The 18588-nt window shown below is 43.6% G+C and overlaps 1 protein-coding gene and 1 non-coding gene across 7 annotated transcripts in view; both read left to right on the top strand.

Moving 5' to 3' along the window:
* FGF1 (fibroblast growth factor 1) overlaps positions 1-18588 on the top strand; it is a 100630-nt gene that overhangs the window by 52497 nt on the left and 29545 nt on the right. The gene's annotated exons all lie outside the window — the stretch shown is intronic.
* On the top strand, positions 14324-14446 carry LOC133063018 (small nucleolar RNA SNORA36 family). The gene has a single exon (XR_009694329.1). It is a non-coding gene; the product is annotated as a small nucleolar RNA SNORA36 family (small nucleolar RNA).

Genomic DNA, 18588 nt, shown 5'->3' with positions numbered 1-18588 from the left:
TGGACAAAAAGTAGAAGAGCAGCTTTTAGGACTGAGCACCAAGTGGAATCCTGGTTCTGACCCCACTTCCCCTTTTCTGGCCTAGGGGACCCCATCTCTTCCCATGCCCAAGTCACAGGCAATTCAAACTCCCACAGTCCAGCATACACAATAATGCAGCCTTCTCAGGCAGGAATGTGGCTTGGCCTTTACAGCCCCCTCTGAGCATCATCTCTTGGAGCCCACGTGGCTCAAGCCAGCACAAAGCCAGGTCTATGTGGTCACTGCTGTTGTCAACTCTGCACACCCACTGCCACCCATCTCCTGCCCTTTTCCCAGCTCATCAAGACACAGTTCTACCAGTTGAGGAGCCCTGTGTGCTCACTCTGTGCAGCCCGGACATCTGTTTTGTGTTGGGAGTCACTGGCCGGTCAGGGGCTTGCACGCTGCAGCTGGATTTGCTGATGTAAACAAAGCTGCCTTCATGTGAGTTTTCTGACCCTGAAAAGACCCCACAAAACTATCCCCGCAGGCCTCCACCAGCACTTTGCTCCCAGTCCAAGGGGACAGGGAAAATGGACTTGGTTTTAGTTAATTGGTAACAGTCAAGAGGGAAGAAAGCACCTGGTCCCTCTGCTTTCTTCGCATCTCCATGTAACCCTTTGCTTATTGAGCCACCACTCCTCATCCTGGACTGAGGGGACGGCACTGCCAAGGACATCCACGTGGTGGCCCAGCAGGCCAAAGGTCAGCTGGCTCCCCTGACAACAGCAGACACTCTACCTCACTCCTCCTGGGACAGAGGTCTTTTCTGTTCTTGCTTTTTTTGCTTTATTTTCTTGTGCTTCATTAGATTTTATTTTTAGTTACAAAAGTAAACAGCTAAACAGTACTTAAGAATCCACTTTAAAAGTTAATCATCTTTAGGCCCACCTTCTACTTTTTAGCTCCATTATTCCATTTGTAAACAAAAAACTAAATGATAATTTATATTAAAACACCTCATAACTCTAGGAGCTACTTCACTGCTCAAAATCTGATTTTTCCTCTGAAAATGAGAATAACAATGTTCATGCCACTTCAGCTCCTACATGGAACCATGAGATGACATCTATGAAATATTGGGTTGGCCCAAAGGTTCATTCGGGTTTTTCTATAGCAGCTTATATAAAAACCCAAATGGACTTTTTGGCCAACTCAGTACTTAAAATGTGCTATGAGCTGTACTAAGTCACTTCAGTCATGTCCGACTCTTTACAACCCGACGGACTGTATCCCACCAGGCTCCTCTGACCATGGGATCTTCCAGGCAAGAATACTGAAGGGGGTTGCCATTTCCTTCCTCAGGGGATCTTACTGACCCAGGGACTGAACCTGAGTCCCCTGCATTGGCAGGTCTATTCTTTACCACTGAGTCACCTGGAAAGCCTCAGTAGTGACACTAAGTTTCTATCTGATCTGAATTCCAGATTGAACACCGGTTCAACTCCAAAAATACCAATTATAACAAAGCTGCACAAAGCTGCCTATATCTAGATTATTCAGGACAATACATTCTGTACATAGAGAAAATAAACCCACTCAAAGAAGGAAATGATAAAGAGAACACAAGAAGACATGAAACCCCAGACTCCAAATTAACCAACAAGCCAATCAGCATAACCTCAGAGCAAACACGTACAAGTGTGGCATAGCAAGGTGATTTTCAATAGCTTTTTATCAGCATCAAGACCAGAACGCTACAATAGCCAGTTAGTCCTCATTGCCCCAGCCCTTTTTGTGTTTTCATCAGCTCTTTTTGTCTTATCCAGCCGCCCCCACTGCAAAGCCTTGAGGCACTGAATGGTCTCCGCTAGAACCATCCAGGTGTGAGTCTCCTACATGATCCAAATTATCATTCCCATCCCCCAAATCAAACTCTTTTAAAAAACTTATGGTTCCAAAGTATTAGTCAGGAATTTCAGTTACTCAATTTAATAAATGCCAACAAATATCACCAAGCATCTATTAGATGCAAGCCAAGAGTATGTATCTATGAAGGAAAGGAGTCCCTAAGATCCAATCCCTGCCTTGAGGAGGTGAAAATTCACTACGGAGGCCAACTGGAGGATGCAAATAACTCTAATTGCAGGGTAGAACGTAGTAACTGCCACAAACAGCTCCAGCCAGCTAGGTGCAGGATGCCGAGGGAGGAAACAATCAATTTCGGCTTGGTGCAGATTGGGAAGGTTCAGGAAGGAGGCAGCACTGGCCTTCTGAGACGCATCTATCCTTTAAAAGATGACATGAATTCCTATGGCCCCTAAAGGCTGAATTATTTTGAGTCCCATGCCTAGACTGGGCTAGCTACTGCAAGAAGGCTTAGCATCCTGACACTGCTTTCCTGAAACGAGCCAGTTCCTTACCCAGGAGGATCAGATGAGGACACGTGGCTGTGCACACATGCCTGGGCCCGCGCACTGAACTCCTGCCCACCCCCAAGGTCTCAGCTCAGTCACTTCCTCAGAGACATCCCAACCATTCTCCATCTACCGGTGCCCTCGCCACCTCCAGCCATCTGCTGTGGGATTTCAACAGGGAGATACAGGAATTAGCACTGAAAGATGGTCTCATTTGGCTGTTCACTTTTTACAAACTTACTATCTCCCCCATATGAATAAGAACAGACAATGAAAGCAGGGACGGTGCTGTATCCTCAGTGCCTGAGAAATCACAGTATACAGTTGGAATGAAGTAATGAATAATAACAGACTGACTCAACCTCATCTCTTCCCACAGTCTCTTCATCTTCCTGGCTGACTGGGTTAGTTTTTGTGGGATGGGATCAATGGTTTCAGAAAACGTATAGGATGAATTTCTGATTGATTTAATCTATTAAAAATACTAATATCTCGGTTCAGTATGGCAACTGGCAAATTAGAACAGTTTTTCAGGCTTTGATTCACAAGGGGTCTTCTAAGTGTAGCATGTGACTTTTCAGGAAAACTGATACCATGCACTTGTCCAGACCATCATTCTCTCCCACCCCTCTTTCTTCCAACAAACACTATTACTCACGTATTATGTGCTAGTCTGTGCAGGATGCTAAACAGCTGAGCAGCAAAATCAAGGGCTCTGCCCTGATGGAGCAAAGTTGATGGGAGGGACAGTCAGTAAGCAGCTGTAGTGAACTACAGAGGGGCAAGGACATCCGCTGGGAGGCTGGGCCTGGATCTGGGGTGAGTGAGTGGTCAGGGAAGGCTTGTCTGAGGAACACCTGAGGGTGTGGCTGAGAAAGAAGCAGGAACACCCCGGGTGGCAGTGGGCAGTGGACAATGTTGGCAAAGAGAGGCGCAGGCCACAAGGAAACAAGTTCAAAGGCCCAGAGGTGATCGCCAGCTTGGAACCAAAAGATGGTTACCCCTGTTAGAGGTCACTGAGGAATTCGAGGCCAGGGAAGTCTTGGGCTTTGCTATTCAATACCAAGACCAGGAGAGCTGAGGGGCACCTCGGACTACCAGTTACACCTCAGGAAATGACTGAAACATAAGCTCCCCGGGGGAAGCCTCGGCCACTTTCTTCACCATCTGAGGATGAGGCCAGAAGACTTTATCCATTTCCTGAGTGAATGAATGAAGTGCCCTGAAGGTGACCCCAGCCATTTCTTCTGGTGTCACCAAGCCCCACAGAATCATAAGACCAAGAGTCATCTCGAGAGCCAGGTGGTCCACTCTGTTCCCTCCAGGCTGTCTGACCTGCCCTGAGCTGATACAATCTTGTAGATTTTATAGTTAGTAGCATGATTCAGAAACTCAAGTCTCTGAGCTCATACACGTACAGTCAAGGGATGGATGACTTGTCCAGTCACCTGGTGAGTCAGGGGAGGACGGAGAAAAGCAAGGACAAGGGTCCTAGTCGGCAGGTCAGGTAGCAAGGCCTTCTAGAGCCCTGGATTCTGTGTCATTTATTAAGACACCAAGGTGCCTCCCTTCCCAATCTGCTCCTAAAGATCAATATGCCCACATTTCCCCAGCAGCACCATCTCCTGTGGAAATGACATTTCCTGGTATACCTGGTGGTGAGATTTTTCAGTCCAACTTTAGCTCATCTCATGATACCATGTGCTGGCTGGATGCTGCTGTCCCTCTGAGAGAAGGCTAGTGGTTGGGTAGCTGTGAAGTGTGTACACCACATCTGGCCTGCTGAGTACATCACGTCTGTGTACATCACGTCTATCTGCTGAGTCCCTATCACCTCTCACCAGTGCATCTAGTTTCCCTGAACTCCTCTCCAGTACTTTTCCACTCAGCAGCCAGGGTGACATTTTAAAAATGCAACTCTCATCATGTCAACCTGCAACCTGCATTGTTTGGTGGTCTTGAGACCACCTGCAGGGCCCTGCATGACCTGACCCCACCAGCTTCCCCATCCACAGTCTTCTCACCTCACCTGTAGTGGACTAGTTTCAGCTCCCTAAATGAAACATGCCCTTTGTGGGCTCAGGATCTTTGCACACACTCTTCCTGCTGCTTTCTTCCCCTTGTTCACTAGGAATATAAATGCTCCTTCTTCCAGGAAGTCTTCCCATCTCCCAGGCTCTGTAAGTTACCTATTATGTAGTTTGGAAGGTGCTCTGGACTTCGCTGCTCTAACATTCAGTTCACTGGGAATTCCTTTTATGGTGGGTCTTCCTCACTAGAATGCCAGGTTCAAGAGGATTTCATTGCATCTGCCTTCTCCATTACATTCCTCATGCCTGATGCATAGTAGGTGCTCATTAAATATGTGTCAAGTGAATGAATGAGTACTCAGATCTTTGAACAACTGAGAACAACTTTACCAAATAAATTAAGAAGCAGAGGGAAATGAGAATACAACAGAACTGCATTGCAATTCCAAGCCGCACAAGCTCCCTCACTCTGGAGGCCTGATTTAATCTTACTCTGGCTTGTACATTGTAATGAGGTCCCAGTTAATTCTTCAGAACTGGTTTCTGACTGAGTTCAGAGAAATCTGGGCCTTTCCACCAGGCCCTACCATGATCAGCAAGCCAGAACCTTAGAACAAACCAGACCTAGGGAGACATTGCCTGCTGGTGGCCTGTGGCTCCCACAACAGAGAAAGGAAGGCCTCCCTCCCATCCCAGCCTCTCAGAGCAAAAGGGTTGAGAAGGACCTGGAGCCCTCACTCATTTCACCTTACCTTCTGGCTTATTCTGCCCCCACCCCCACCCCCAGCAGGCACAAACAATAATTCAGCAAAGGAAATATGAGTAATGGAAAGAGAGAGAAAAAATAAACATATCAAAATGGCAGTGTCCTCTGAGCCACTGCTTTTAAAGAAAACAACGTGAGTAGATTTAGAGTTATTTCAGTGACTTTGCTAAAATGAGAAAAAGAACCAAGCTGGCCCTTCTAGGCTGAATTCCTTTCCTCTCTCTTGATGCATTAAAAAAAAAGAAGAAGAAGGCTATCCCAAACTAGTGGTTCTCACATCCTGGTGTGCACCGGAATCCCTAGGGGAGGTCTGCTGAACTCGCAGGTGCCAGCCCTAAGCCAGGCCCAGTGAATCAGGACCCCTGGGGAGGGGACCCTCACTGCAGTGAAGCACCACCACCTTGAGGAATAACACTCAGGATGTGAAGGCGATGTCATGCCCCGTGCTTGCTTAGTAACACAGGGTCCACCTAAGAGACTCACATCTGCTCCTGGATACTGACAACCTTGTTCATAGTACACCACCACAAACTATAGTTAAGTTTGGTAGGACAGTGAAGATTGTTGATTTTGCCTTCTGGCAGAAGGCATATTCTATTCATTTCATTCACTTAAGTTGACACGGACTGAAAGGACCTCATAGGCAAGGACCTGTGCCAGGTGCAAGGGCAAAGTGATGACAGGGATGGAATTAAGCATGAAAATGATGGTAACTCACAGGTATTGGCATCATAGAGTGTGCTAGGTGTTTTACATGCGTGATCTCATTTAATGCTCAACCAACCTGTGGAGGTATTACTATTACTGTTTCCACTGATGGATGAGAAAACCGAGGCATGGGCAATGACATGACTTGCCCAAAGTCACCCAGCAAGTAAGTGCAGACCCAGACTGAAACCCAAGTCTTCCTCACTGTGCAATCTATCTCCCATTTTAACTGTTACCACATAAGCGCTCTTGAGATAGTCAGCCCCTGGTTAATTACAATTAACAGGAAAGGCAGAAGACAATCAAAAGAATAGGTACAAACTATATAGTTTCATGAAACAATGAGCCATCAACCTAGGGACACTGGATGAGTCTTATCCTGTTTTAGCTAACCACTTGTCTGAGGCTCTGTTCCCTGGATCTCAGGAGTCATGAAAGGCAAACCCGGAAAGCAAAGCAGCTGTTTTCCCTCCTCTGTGGAAGGATGAAGTGAGGGGATTTTAGAGAAAACCAAGTGGCCTTCCCAGCCTGTTTCTGCTGCACACAGAAGGGTATGGCAGTGGGAGACCACAGGCCAAACTCAGAGGGAGACTGTATCATTCAGTAAGTGCCCTAAATACAAAGGATATTAATGATGTCATCCATGGTGAGCTGATCACGTGCTGTTCACTTTACACCTTCTTACCAAGCTGGATCTTTGCAACAACCCCACAAGCAGGCACCACTCAGGAGAGGAGGCAGACTCAGAGAGGTCAAGACACTGGCCTGGAATCACACACCAACTATGGGATTGCACCTGCTCGTCTGAACTCCAGTGAGTTTCTACCCAGTGCCTTGGCTGTCTCTTAAACACAAGGACAGATACTACTTGGGATACTCAATGAGCAAGAATTCCCAGTTGTCTGCCATTTTGTATTTGGTTATGCCAAGCCTCGCCTCAGTCTGGGAGATGCTGAGTTCTTATTTCAGCAAGTGTTTACTGACTGCCTTCAATACATGGTGCTTCATGCTACACAAGAGCCCCATGTTTAATAAGGTGTGTGTGGTGCCCCTCTGCAAGAATTCACTGTAAATTTATAAATTAGTAGTGGATAAAATCACTTAGAGGTGATATCACAAGAGGTCTTGGAATTGCTGGATTGAACAGTCATCAATACTAGGTGATTCATAGAGGAGGTGAGCTTTGAAGAGAAGTCAGGAGTGGTTTGTCAGAACTGAGAGATGAGGTCAGTGTAGCAAAGGAGTGAAGTGGCCTGAAGTGTCAAAGAGACAAAGGAGGCCTCCAAGGTCGCCTGAGCCAGTGCTGGTCCAGGGCATCTGCTCCCCAGGAGCCCAGGGCTCACTGGACTCTGGCAAGCTCCACAGGCCCACACTGCTGGGAAAGCATTCTTTACGTTGGGTCACAGGCTTGGGAACGTGTGCAGCAAGATCCCACGAGTGGTGCCAGGCACCCTCAGAGCAAGTGGAGGCAAAAGGAGCAAGGGCCCCAGTTTACGAGGGGACTTGGAAACCAGTCAGCAGGTCAGAAGGTTTCAAATTAATTTCTCTACCTTGAAGAGCAGACATAGGAATAAGAAGGGAAATATTGATAATAAGTCAAGGAGTATAAATGGAACCTAAGCACATAATGGGTACAAACTTTCTGAAAATTTTGAGTAAAAAACTTAAAATGTATATGCTTTACCTAGCAATTCTATTTCCATAAATCCTCCTAAGGACATAAATCCTCCTAAAGGTCTGGTGGGTGAGGCTGCCTAGAGCAATTTTGTTCGTAACAGTGACAGAGAGGACACAACCTAAATGTCTAATAATAGAGGCTTAGTTGACACAGTTTTGCTTGTACTTATAACTAAATGCTATAATCCTATGTAGCCATTACAAATGGAGATGTACGTAGATTTACATTTATTAATGAAAAAAAAATCATACATGTGATTCCACTTTCTTTAGACCAAGTCTGAATTAATTTAACAGAACTGAAACCATAGAGAATAAATCCTATGGTCACTGGTAAATTAAATTAGATATCAATAACCATAACATGTCTAGGAAAAATATAAATATTTTCAATTAAACTACACATATAGAAAAAAATTCAAAGAAGAGATTACAAAATAGCTTAAGCTAAATGATATACAAAACCCAGCATACAAAAATTTAGGGAGGTAACTCAAGACAATTATTAGAAATTTTACCTTTAAGTGCTTACATTAAAATATTTTAAAAGGTTTAAAATTGATGATCCAAGATTCTGCAGGAAAAGGTTTTGAAAAATAAAAGGGGAAAGTAAACTAAAAGTAAGCCGTAATAGGAAAAAATAAAGATAAAAGTAGATAGTAACAAATTAGAAATTAGGCAAACAATGCAGAAAATTAACAAAGCAGAAGGTTTTGTGTCGCAGGAAATCTGAGATATTTGTGTATACGATTCACATATATGATTCCACTTTGTAAAATGCTTACATTTCCATGAATGGAAATGTTAAAAGGAGTTCTCTCTGGCTGACAGGATCATGAACAATCTTTTAAAACTTTTTACTGTTGTTTATCTGTATTTTCTAATTTTTCTATCACCTCCTCATATTTCAGGATTTCTAAGGGGACTGACTGGCATTCTCTGCTTCTTTGTTGAGCTGGTATAACAGTAAACCCTAAGTACTAACCTTTGTTTCATCAAGTATGCTGCATGCGCCCCTGCTGCTACAGGAGCACTTCTAAGTGGTGCTATGACATCTCTCAGGACCACTGTAGGGAGACCACTGCCCCCTTCGGAGTCTCCTTCAACCATTTTCACTGTTCAGGGAGAAAGCTTCATCTTGGTACAATTTTGTTTTCAACTCCTCTAGAAGAATTGCTGTTCTCTCTTGATAACCTAAAGAGCTGAGCAGGCAGAGAACAGCACCTAAGCAGAAGCCAGTGACTATGTCCTTTGATTTTATTTGTCTTGACCACTGCCTTCTACTGATGGGATATTTTTGCGATTATACTAGAGAGATAAAGCCTCCTTTACATAAGGACATTGAACTGAAGTAAAACTGCACTTTGGTAATAAAATTTTAAAGTAAGCAGATAATGATCAGCATGATGAAGGTGCACCCCTGTACTGAAGCCCAGGCACAGTAGTGATGACCTCTGGCGAGAGTAACACCACTCCTCAGGGAGTACCAGTGCATAGCAGAATATTCCAATAGGTCCCCCAGGCTTTGACTTCTGTTTGCTTATCTCACCATTTCAATATAAAAACAACAGCATGAAAATAATAAAGGAAGAATTTGTTCAGATGTTGACCCAGGCAGAGGGTCAGAACAGGATTCCACACTCGTCCAGATAAGTCCTGCTGGAAGGATGGAAAAGGGAGGCTCCTAAGGGCAGACAGAATTTCTCTGTAACATTTGCCCTGAAGAAAGAGGCCTTTCCACAGGAAGAAGGTCAAGTTCAGTCTATTTTTATAAGAGCATTTCAAGTGGTTAGTGGACTTATTTCCTGTGGTTCCCAAGAATTCTGCAGCAGGCTCTCAGAAGGATGTTGGTGATAGGGAGCAGTGACTTGATGAGTGAGAATCAATAATTATCTCTATATTTGCTTCCCTTTTTTCTATAAAAATAATCCAAGGGAAAAACACTTGCTTTAGAAGAGCAAAGTTCATGACGACAGAGAGTAGAATAGGACATAAAAGTTCGCAGTGTGTGGGAGAGTCCTTAGATCAAGATTTTGCAAGCTGAAGACCGATTTCTCCACTCATTCCCTTCCTTCCCTCATTTACTCAATAAAGGGCTGGGTGACTTCTCTGTGCCAGACATGGTTTAGAGGCTGCAGAGAAGGTGGTGAATAAGCCCAGCTCTGTCCTTCAGGAGCTTACGGTTGAGTCAGGGAGAAAGATATCAAGCAAGTAAACACATGGGTGGACAAACAATGAAATTACAAATGATGAGAAGTGTTGGAAAGGGAAAGAACAAGAGGCAAGAGAAGAGAACAGTAGGGGCAGAGAGCAGCAGAACTTAGACCAGAGGTCAGGGAAGACCTCTGAGGAGGTGGCACTTCAGCTGCCATCTGCAAGGTAGAAAGAGGTGGGCACAGGCACTGCTGAGAGAGGAACCGTGTGATGAAGGCAGCCATGTGGAGACCACCGTGGACTCAAGGATCCAAGGGAAGACCGGAGTGGATGGAAAGTGATGGGCAAAGGGAGAGAGGAATGGGAGGTCAGGCCAGGTCATAGGGTCTCAGACCATGGTTAAGGGTTTGAGTTTTACTTTATGGAAATGGAAAGTTACAGGTTTTAAGCCAGGGAGTGATCACCTGAAATAGGTTTTAAAAGATCTTCTGACTCTGTGTATAGTAATGACTTGAGGAGACCAAGAACAAACGAGGGGCTACTTTAGATGTTAAGACAGGAGCTGGTGGTGAACTGGGCTGGGTACTGACCGTGGGTGACAAGAACGTGAATCTGACAGCCCTTAACTAGAGTCGAATGGCTTGATCACGCGCGCTCAAACAGGTCAACCAGCTAAAAGGGCTGGTACCAGGGTAGGATGAGGGGGGCACTTGCATTGGGCACAAAATATACTTAGAAATCAAGAGAAATGATATTTTAATGCAAGACTTTTAAAAAATCAAATTTAATGCAGAAAAGTCCATGATGAACAAAATATCAAGCTTCTTTAAAGAGTACAAGTACTGAGCTAAGCCATTTAAGGAAGCTGGGGCAAAAGGGGAAAATCAGTCACTGTAAAGATCCTATCTTTACAGAAAAATTTGACATTCTGTTCCTCACTCTTGTCCTGCTGAGCTGACCATCCCCACCTGTAAAATAAGAGGCTATATGTAACTCTGCTCTAAAGTAGACATAATGGAAGGGGAATTAATGACATATATCATCGAAAGCCCCTGGTGGTTTCGATGGTATCCTTTCTTCCTTACTGCGGAGACTCTGAGACAAATGGTGTAAATAGTTGCTTCATAAATACTTCTGATAGTAATGGTAATAACTAACATTTATCAGGCTCTTAATATGTTAGGTGCTTTGCCAGAAACAGTTAAGTACAATTATCTCATTTAATCCTCACAGTAATATACACTAGGTAGATATTCTATTACCTATTTTACTATGTCTGGCATATATCCATACTTGACAGGCATTTAATAAATACAGTAAGAAAAGATGGATGAGTAGATAGAAGGGAAAATAAGAGAAAGAAAAAGGGATGGGCCTTCCACTAATTCCTTCAAAGTCCTATAGGGATAACCAGTGGTTCTAACTCTGGCAAACACTGTTCTTTAACATGCTATTTACCTTGCTTAAAAGGACTCAAAGGAAAAGGAAACTAACCTTAAATATCATCTTCCATAGGAAGAACTTTTGATACTTTGGTTTTCTTTACACTTCTTCCCAACAACTTTTCTGGGAACATATTTCTTGAATTCATTCACTCCCATATGTTTATTGAGTAATTACTACTCATCAGGCACAGAGCTAGGCACTGACAATATCATGTAAGCCAAAGGAACCTGACCTGGGCCCTCCTGGGGCTTCCATTAGAGACAGAGTGAGTGAGTGAGTGAGTGAGTGAGTGTATGTGTGTGTGTGTGGTGTTGGAGTGAGACAGACAGTAACAAGTAAGCAAATACATAAATAAAATCATAAATTATCATGAATGTTTGGGTCTGAGATAGAGGATAGTGAAGTGATAGGATCTCCCCTAGCCAGGGTGGGCCCAACATAAGTAGACTCAGGGAGGCTCCTAATGGTCATAAAGTTGAAGATTGCTGTTAAGGAGAATTTTTGCAAATCTAATCACCCAAGCTCCTTACAGAAAGTGAAACCTGACAACTTAATGATCTGATCCGGTGCAGGCCAGTTTTGAAAAGCAACATTCATTTATTTATCTATCTTCTCTATGAACTAATCCACAGAAAAGTTATTCATACCATCAAGGGTTTAGGAATACAATATCAAGAAAATGTTAGGAAATGTTCAGCCTTCTGACCACTCCATTCCATGGTCCCACCTAAATGTCTAGATTTATCAAATTCCAGAGGAGGCCCCTGAACCTGACAATGTTAAGGAGCCAAGGAATGCAGGCTCCTTGAAAGTTAAGAGGAATTATGTGCAAAAAGATGGCAGCCCAGAGAAGAAAGAAGGCTCTCTGACATTTCCCCTTACTTCTTGTTGCTTAATCTGTTTTCAAAGGTCAGTAACATAGAAGTGCCCCATTTTTCAAACCACTCCACCCAATGTAATGGCGCTTTGATCTCTGAAACATCAGAGGGGAGCAATGGACACTAGAGGACATTAGTGACTTTGAAAAGTCAGTTAGGAAAAAGAAATAAGCAAGGACAGAAACCATGTGGAGTGGGAAGGATGAGAGCAAAGCATGCTTCCAGCTACCGCCAGAACTAAAGACAACTCTCATGAGGCCATGTTTAACATACGCGTGCACTGCCCTGCTTATTGGTCCTGGGCTATCATTGTGATTTTCCTGATAAATGGTGTCTTGGTTGCAATGTGCGTGTTCCTGGAGACGCTAGCTATGAGGGGCAGAGTTATCTCTTAGTTGAGTTTCTTGGATACAAATTTCAACTTACTTCCAAGCTTTATCAAACACCAATCATTTCCCAGGGCCGTTGGTGGTGATTTTCTCTTGTTCCATGCCCTTCCCATAAAGTCCCCCTGGTTCCTGTCAATAGCTGAGCTATGTGTAGACCTGTGTGGGCAACACGAGTGATGGGGTCACAGGGCCAAAGAGCCATCAAACATGATGAAACAGGGCAAACAGTGAAAACTGGACACTGGTCCCTTTTGGACTTTTCATGTGGGATCAAAAAGAGTAGGCAAGTGAAAGGAACTTATAAAACTAGCTGAAGTCCTTAAAAAGAAATAACACAAAAGGAGACCAATTTCACACTGCCTTAAGGCAAGTTCTGCAGGGACCAGGCTCTGGAAGGCTGGTGCTGGGGTGGAGGATTCTTTTCTTCCTGCCCTTTGGCTGTGACACCCACTGGGTCCCTCTGTGAATCCTGGGCCCTGCTCCCCGCCCGCTTCCTGCTGGACGCCTCCACAGGAATGTAGCTCTTGGGGCAGAGCTGGGGCCTCCGTGGCCCACTTTCAAGATCCAGAATAGACTCTGACATGTGAAATGAGTTCCATGGGGTTTACATTCCTCTTTCGTATCCAAGCACCTTGCAACACAAAACCGCCTGCCAGGACTGCTAACTCTTCTTCCAGAGACATTTGGAAATCACTGTCTGGCAGAAATGTGAGTTTTGTCTTTTTTATTTTTTAATGTTTCGAGAGAGCATGGGGCCCTTGGAAACGAGGTTGCCCCACAGAGTGGAGGCAGCAGGATAATAAACTGATGTCTCAAGACTGAGGGTTTTAGTCTCGGCTAAGTCATAGGTTTGCTTTGATAAGTCACTCAGCCTCTCTGCACCCCAGGTCTCTTGGCATAACAGTAGGAAGAACAAATATGAAATGATTATTAAGTACCTAACGTACAGTCTATGTAACTGGCACTCCAAGATGATAGTTCACTCAAGTAAAATGCTCTGTGAAACCCTAAATGTTGTAAAAAAGTAAATAATCAACACATGGGATAAAATAATGCTCTTACTAACAACAGTCATGATACCTTCCATTTTCAAGGTACTCACTCACTACATGCAAGGCCCTTCCCAGGCCTCACTCTCTCCCATCCTCATGGCACAACAGGATCAGTCCTCTTAACAGCTTCCTTTTTTTTATTTTATTTTTTTTTTTTTTATTAGTTGGAGGCCAATCACTTCACAACATTTCAGTGGGTTTTGTCATACATTGATATGAATCAGCCATGCTTCCTTTTATCAATAAGGATCAGAAAAATTAAATGACTCGCCAGGTCATGCAAGCCACGTCTATGAGAACCTCCCTTTTTCACGGCCGCTCCAACACAGGAAGGAAGATCTTTCACTCAGTCTGCCCAGTGACCTCAGATCTCACCCAGCCCTTTAAAAGTAAAGGCAAATGACTGTGCAGTGACAAAAGCCAAGAAAGATTTAGCCATTGTTGGGTTATTTGGGGAAAGCATCACAGTGACAATGAGGAGAGTGCTGGTGGGCGCCACTATAACGCTGGGGAAGCCGATAGTCATGTGTCAAAGAACCCGTCAAAGACTTCATTCAAGGAAGAAAAGTACCTCCAGCAGAACACAGTCCAGGGGCCTTTGCAAGCTATGGAATCTGGTAGGGTAAAATGGGTAGAAAAGCTAAGGATCACTTAATCCAACAGGCATTTTATTCTCTTTCACATGTTTCTTTGGCAATTCAAATCATGGACTCTGGAGTCAGAACCTAAGTCTTTCTTCAGCTCTCAGTTTTCACATTTATGTAGCTGTGTGACCTTAAGACAAATTACTTAAGCTCTCTGAGTCTCAGGGTCTTCAGAAGCAAAACAGGGGACAAACAAGCAATGCCTTGAGTTCAGGTCAGGGCAGTGTCTCTGTTCTGTTAATTAAACTCAGAGACATCAAACTGACCAGGGTAGCTGACTGCTAGAAAATATTACTCTATTCATTTACCTCCTAGCCATAAAAACAAAGATAGAAAAGCAATGCCTGCCTAACAGAATTTCTTCAAGATTAATTAACATAATATATACAAAGCATTTTAGACAGTACCTGGTACATAGTAAATGTCTGAGAAAAGGTCACTATTTTATTATTTATGGGCATATTTTATTATTTATGGGTATGTCCAGGGTAGGCTATTGGGAAACATATGGTAGGGCAAGGCCTCAGCATTTCCAAAGAGATAACAAACACATACTTCAAAAGATTGAGTTTGTAGAAGCCAAATTTTCTAGGTCAGGAGAAAAGAAAAAAAAAAAAAACAACCCAGCAAACAGACTCTCTTTCTATGAGCTGGAAGGTCTGTCGATTTCAAGAAAGGAATGTCCTTGCTGGGCTGGTCCTGGAGACTGTTAACTTGCACAACAGATTCAAAAGATTTTTGGAGACACATCAGTAAGAGGAGGCTAAAGGATGGGTGGAAAGGGTTGCTAGAGCCCCTGCAGAATCACTTTGCATTTGGCTCAAGGCCCTGGGGCTTCCTGTGTCAGTCTGCAGGAAGGATGTTTCCACTGAAGATGTGTGCAGGTCTTCAGAACGGCTAAGTGCCTGCTGGATGCTCTGGCCCGGGGTGTACCATTAAGCCCAGACAGACCTGGGGCCCACAGAGCACACAGCTGCGCCAGGGAGCACTCTGTTTTTCCTCTTGAACAGAGGCTGTTTTCTCTAAGCATTTAAAAGAATTCCTGATGTCTAAACAAATGATGCTCTATGGGGGAAGTGTTTTGGGAATGGTTAAGCCAGACTGCAGAGAATTAAATTTGGGAATCAAGAGAAGGAATGAAGGATATTGGAGGAGATTCTTTGGAAAGTATGTGTCTGTTCATATTTTCTACTCTTCATTGAGGGGTAAAAGACCTAAGGTTGGGACTGAGCCATTGGGTAACACAGCCCAATTAGATGAACAGTCCCCACTTCCTGCTGGCTATACCTGGTCTAAGCATCTATATCCCTCTTATCTGAAGCATAACTTTATGACTTCATTTCTGGTATGGCCAGACTGTGAATATCTTAAAGGCAGACATTATGATTTCTACTACAGTTCCAGAATTCCTGTTTCAAAAAGACTTAGATATGTTTCAAAATCCAGAATTTGGGAGATTTTAGAAAGGTAGTATGGTGTGTATATTGTATATGATGGAATAATTCCAGAGGTGTCTGGCATAGTAGCCTAAAATCAAGCATGTTAATAACTCTCCACCAGATTATATAAATATTAACCCAAATGGAATAAAAAAAAAACTTTAAAAAGTCTCAGGACAGTTTCTGTCAGGTTTTGCCACATTTGAATAATGAAAGGACTTCTGGTTTTCAGAGTCTTTTGAATTTCAGAATTATGGATTAGGGATTTCAGGCTTTTTTAAAAATTTATTTTATTTTTCCTTCTTTTCTTTTGCAAATTTTCAGAACATTTGCAGCATCCTGCCCTTGACAGGTACAGAGTAGAAGTTATCTTCCAAAACATGACATTTTGATATCCCTCATGTAATATCTGATTCTGGAAGCCAGGGGATAGTTTATTCTCAACGACTTTGGGATTCTTAAGGATTAGAAGAATACTAAATCAAAGAGTATTGGAGATGAAGACAACTGAAACATAGATTTTCTATCATCCTGGACAGTAACACACACAAACCCATAGTATATCATAGTCAACACCTAAGCAAAGGAGAAGAGAGCATCAATGCATGTCAGTGACATGAAAAATTTCTACCCTATCACTTAAAAAATATTTGCAAATATTGCTAAAATATCAGTAAACATTAAAAATCAACTTTGTTCAATTTTAATAGCACAGATAACTGGCAAAACCAAACAATAAGATACATGGAGGCTGGTAATCAAGCTAACATATACTGAATGCTTATAAGTTTTCAAGTGCTGGGCTCAGTGCTTTGCATGTATTATTATTTATGGCTTACAGAACTCCGTGCAGTAGCTGCTACTATGGGGCCCCATTCTGGAGATAAGGAGTTAAAAAAAACAAAAAACAAAAAAGACACACACTAGTGAGTGTCCAGCCAGAACTCCAACCTGAGTTTGGCAGTCAGAGGGAAAAAAGGAAGGAAGGAAGGCAAGGAGGGAGAGAGGGAAAGGAAGAATAGAGAGAGGAAAAGTCTTTTCTTATAGTATTTGCCAATTTCTGTGGTGTAAACACTCTCCCTGGGGCCAACTTACAAGTTACTAATGGTTCAACAACCGGCTAGCAAAATTCATAATTGATAAATTGGCTTTCACAAACTTGTAGGAGATGACTCCTGCATGTCACTGTCAAGTCCATCCCACAGCCATGTCCATGGTTTACTGCTAACTTTGGAAGATGGGATTTCAGCTCATGGAACAGATCTGGCTTAGGAGGAACACGCAGAAGTGATAGCCCAAGCCAGTCAGTCATGGCCCCATTCCTTCCTCAGTGCTGGTGCAGACCTGGCACACACCAAAGGTAGAATAGGAAATAGGAGAACACACTTGTGTCCCTCTCCTCACCAGAGGGTGTGAAGTGGGTCCTGCCAACCTGACACTCCCTGGCAGAAATAACACCTGGAACTTGTTTCCAGACCCTACCAACTTTCTCTAGGTGAGATAAGGAGGTCAGACTTGAGACCAAAGGGTCTGATCCCTTCCTTTAAGATCTTTAATTTCCTTAACATCTCCTTCGAAGTAGTAAGGAAGTATCTTCTATAAAATGAGAACCAGGTTTTGGCCTGCTTTTAACATAGGATAGGATATTCCAGACCTAATCTGAACCAAATCAAAATACATGTAGGCTCTTGGCTTAGTTACTCTGTTAACACCTTTAGGACACCACCTTCTAATTAGGTGTCCTGATAATATATTTCCATGAGAGGCTCCCAAGAAGGGACTGGCCTGCTATTCAATCAACAGAAATGCACATAACACTGATTATGTCCAGCCATTTGCTAAGTTCTGGGTCTAGAAAGAAAAAGCACAGCTTCTGTTCCAGGGCCTTGGAGACTAATGAAGGAGACAGTCAAGCAAACATAGTCAAATTATATTCATTCACTCTTTCAACAAATATTTATCAAATGCCCATTCAGTAACAGGCATTTTGCCAGGTACTAGGCTACCATGGTGAGCAAGACAGATTGGTTTGTACTATCCTGGAGCTGACAGCTCAGTCATGAAGACACATTAATTAAATAATCTAAGAATGAAGGTGTAATTAAAAACTGAAATAGGAGCTCTGAGGAAATGCTAAATGGTCCTGGGAGAACTAGAGGAACCTAATCCAGTTAATGGAAGTGAGGCAAGGCTTGAGGAAATGAGAATTGAACTAAGACTGGGAAAAAAGTAGGAGTTAATCAGGTGAATAAGGCAGAGGGGAGGAGAAGAAGAACGGTGCTCCAGAGAGAGGGAATAGCGTGAGGAAGCGGAAGCTTAGAGAGAGAATATGAAGGGGCATGAGCAGGGGTAGAGGCCAGGGCTGGTCCTCACAGAGCCCTGCTGTCCTTGTTCTGGCCTTACTCTTTATCCCAGAGCAACTGGAAAATAATGAAGGGTTAAGTAGGGAATATGTACAGCAATTACACCCAGTGCTATGACAGAGTAAACGGTATGCTGCCATGGGAGCATTAGGGAATCGACTAATCTAAACTGGTGTCTGTGGGATGGAGGAAGAGTAGGGAGGTTAGGGCTGGTGATATGTCCAAACAGGCTTTCTGGAGGAGGGAATATCTGAGATGAATTTTTGAAAGATGAGTATGACTTAGCCAGGCCATGGTGGAAGGGTGGAAGAAGGGAGAGACAGAGAGAATGCAGCTGGGTGAGTGTGAGGGTGTGGGGGGACTCCAAAAAGAGCAGACCAATGAGAGGAAAGGCAACAAGGTTAGGTGGGGACCAGATGAGGAAAGGCTATAGGTCATAGGTTTGGGTTTTATCCTGACGGCAGCAGAGAACACACTGACAAGGTCAAAGATCTTCAATAGGAGAGAAATGCTCATTTTCATATGTTAGAAAGGTCACTGACAGCAGGGTATAAAGTGGACTGGAAGAGAGCAGTGCTGGAGAAGAGAGGCCATTGCTGTCCGTCTCAGCAGCCCAGGTGAGAGAAGGTATTACACTTGCTCCCAGCAGCACAGTGAAAATGCA

The sequence above is a fragment of the Dama dama genome, chromosome 9 (genome assembly GCF_033118175.1).
Source record: "Dama dama isolate Ldn47 chromosome 9, ASM3311817v1, whole genome shotgun sequence".
NCBI lineage: Eukaryota > Metazoa > Chordata > Mammalia > Artiodactyla > Cervidae > Dama > Dama dama.
The sequence above is the reverse complement of the archived record's forward strand: the minus strand, read 5'-3'. Positions and strand labels throughout refer to the sequence as shown.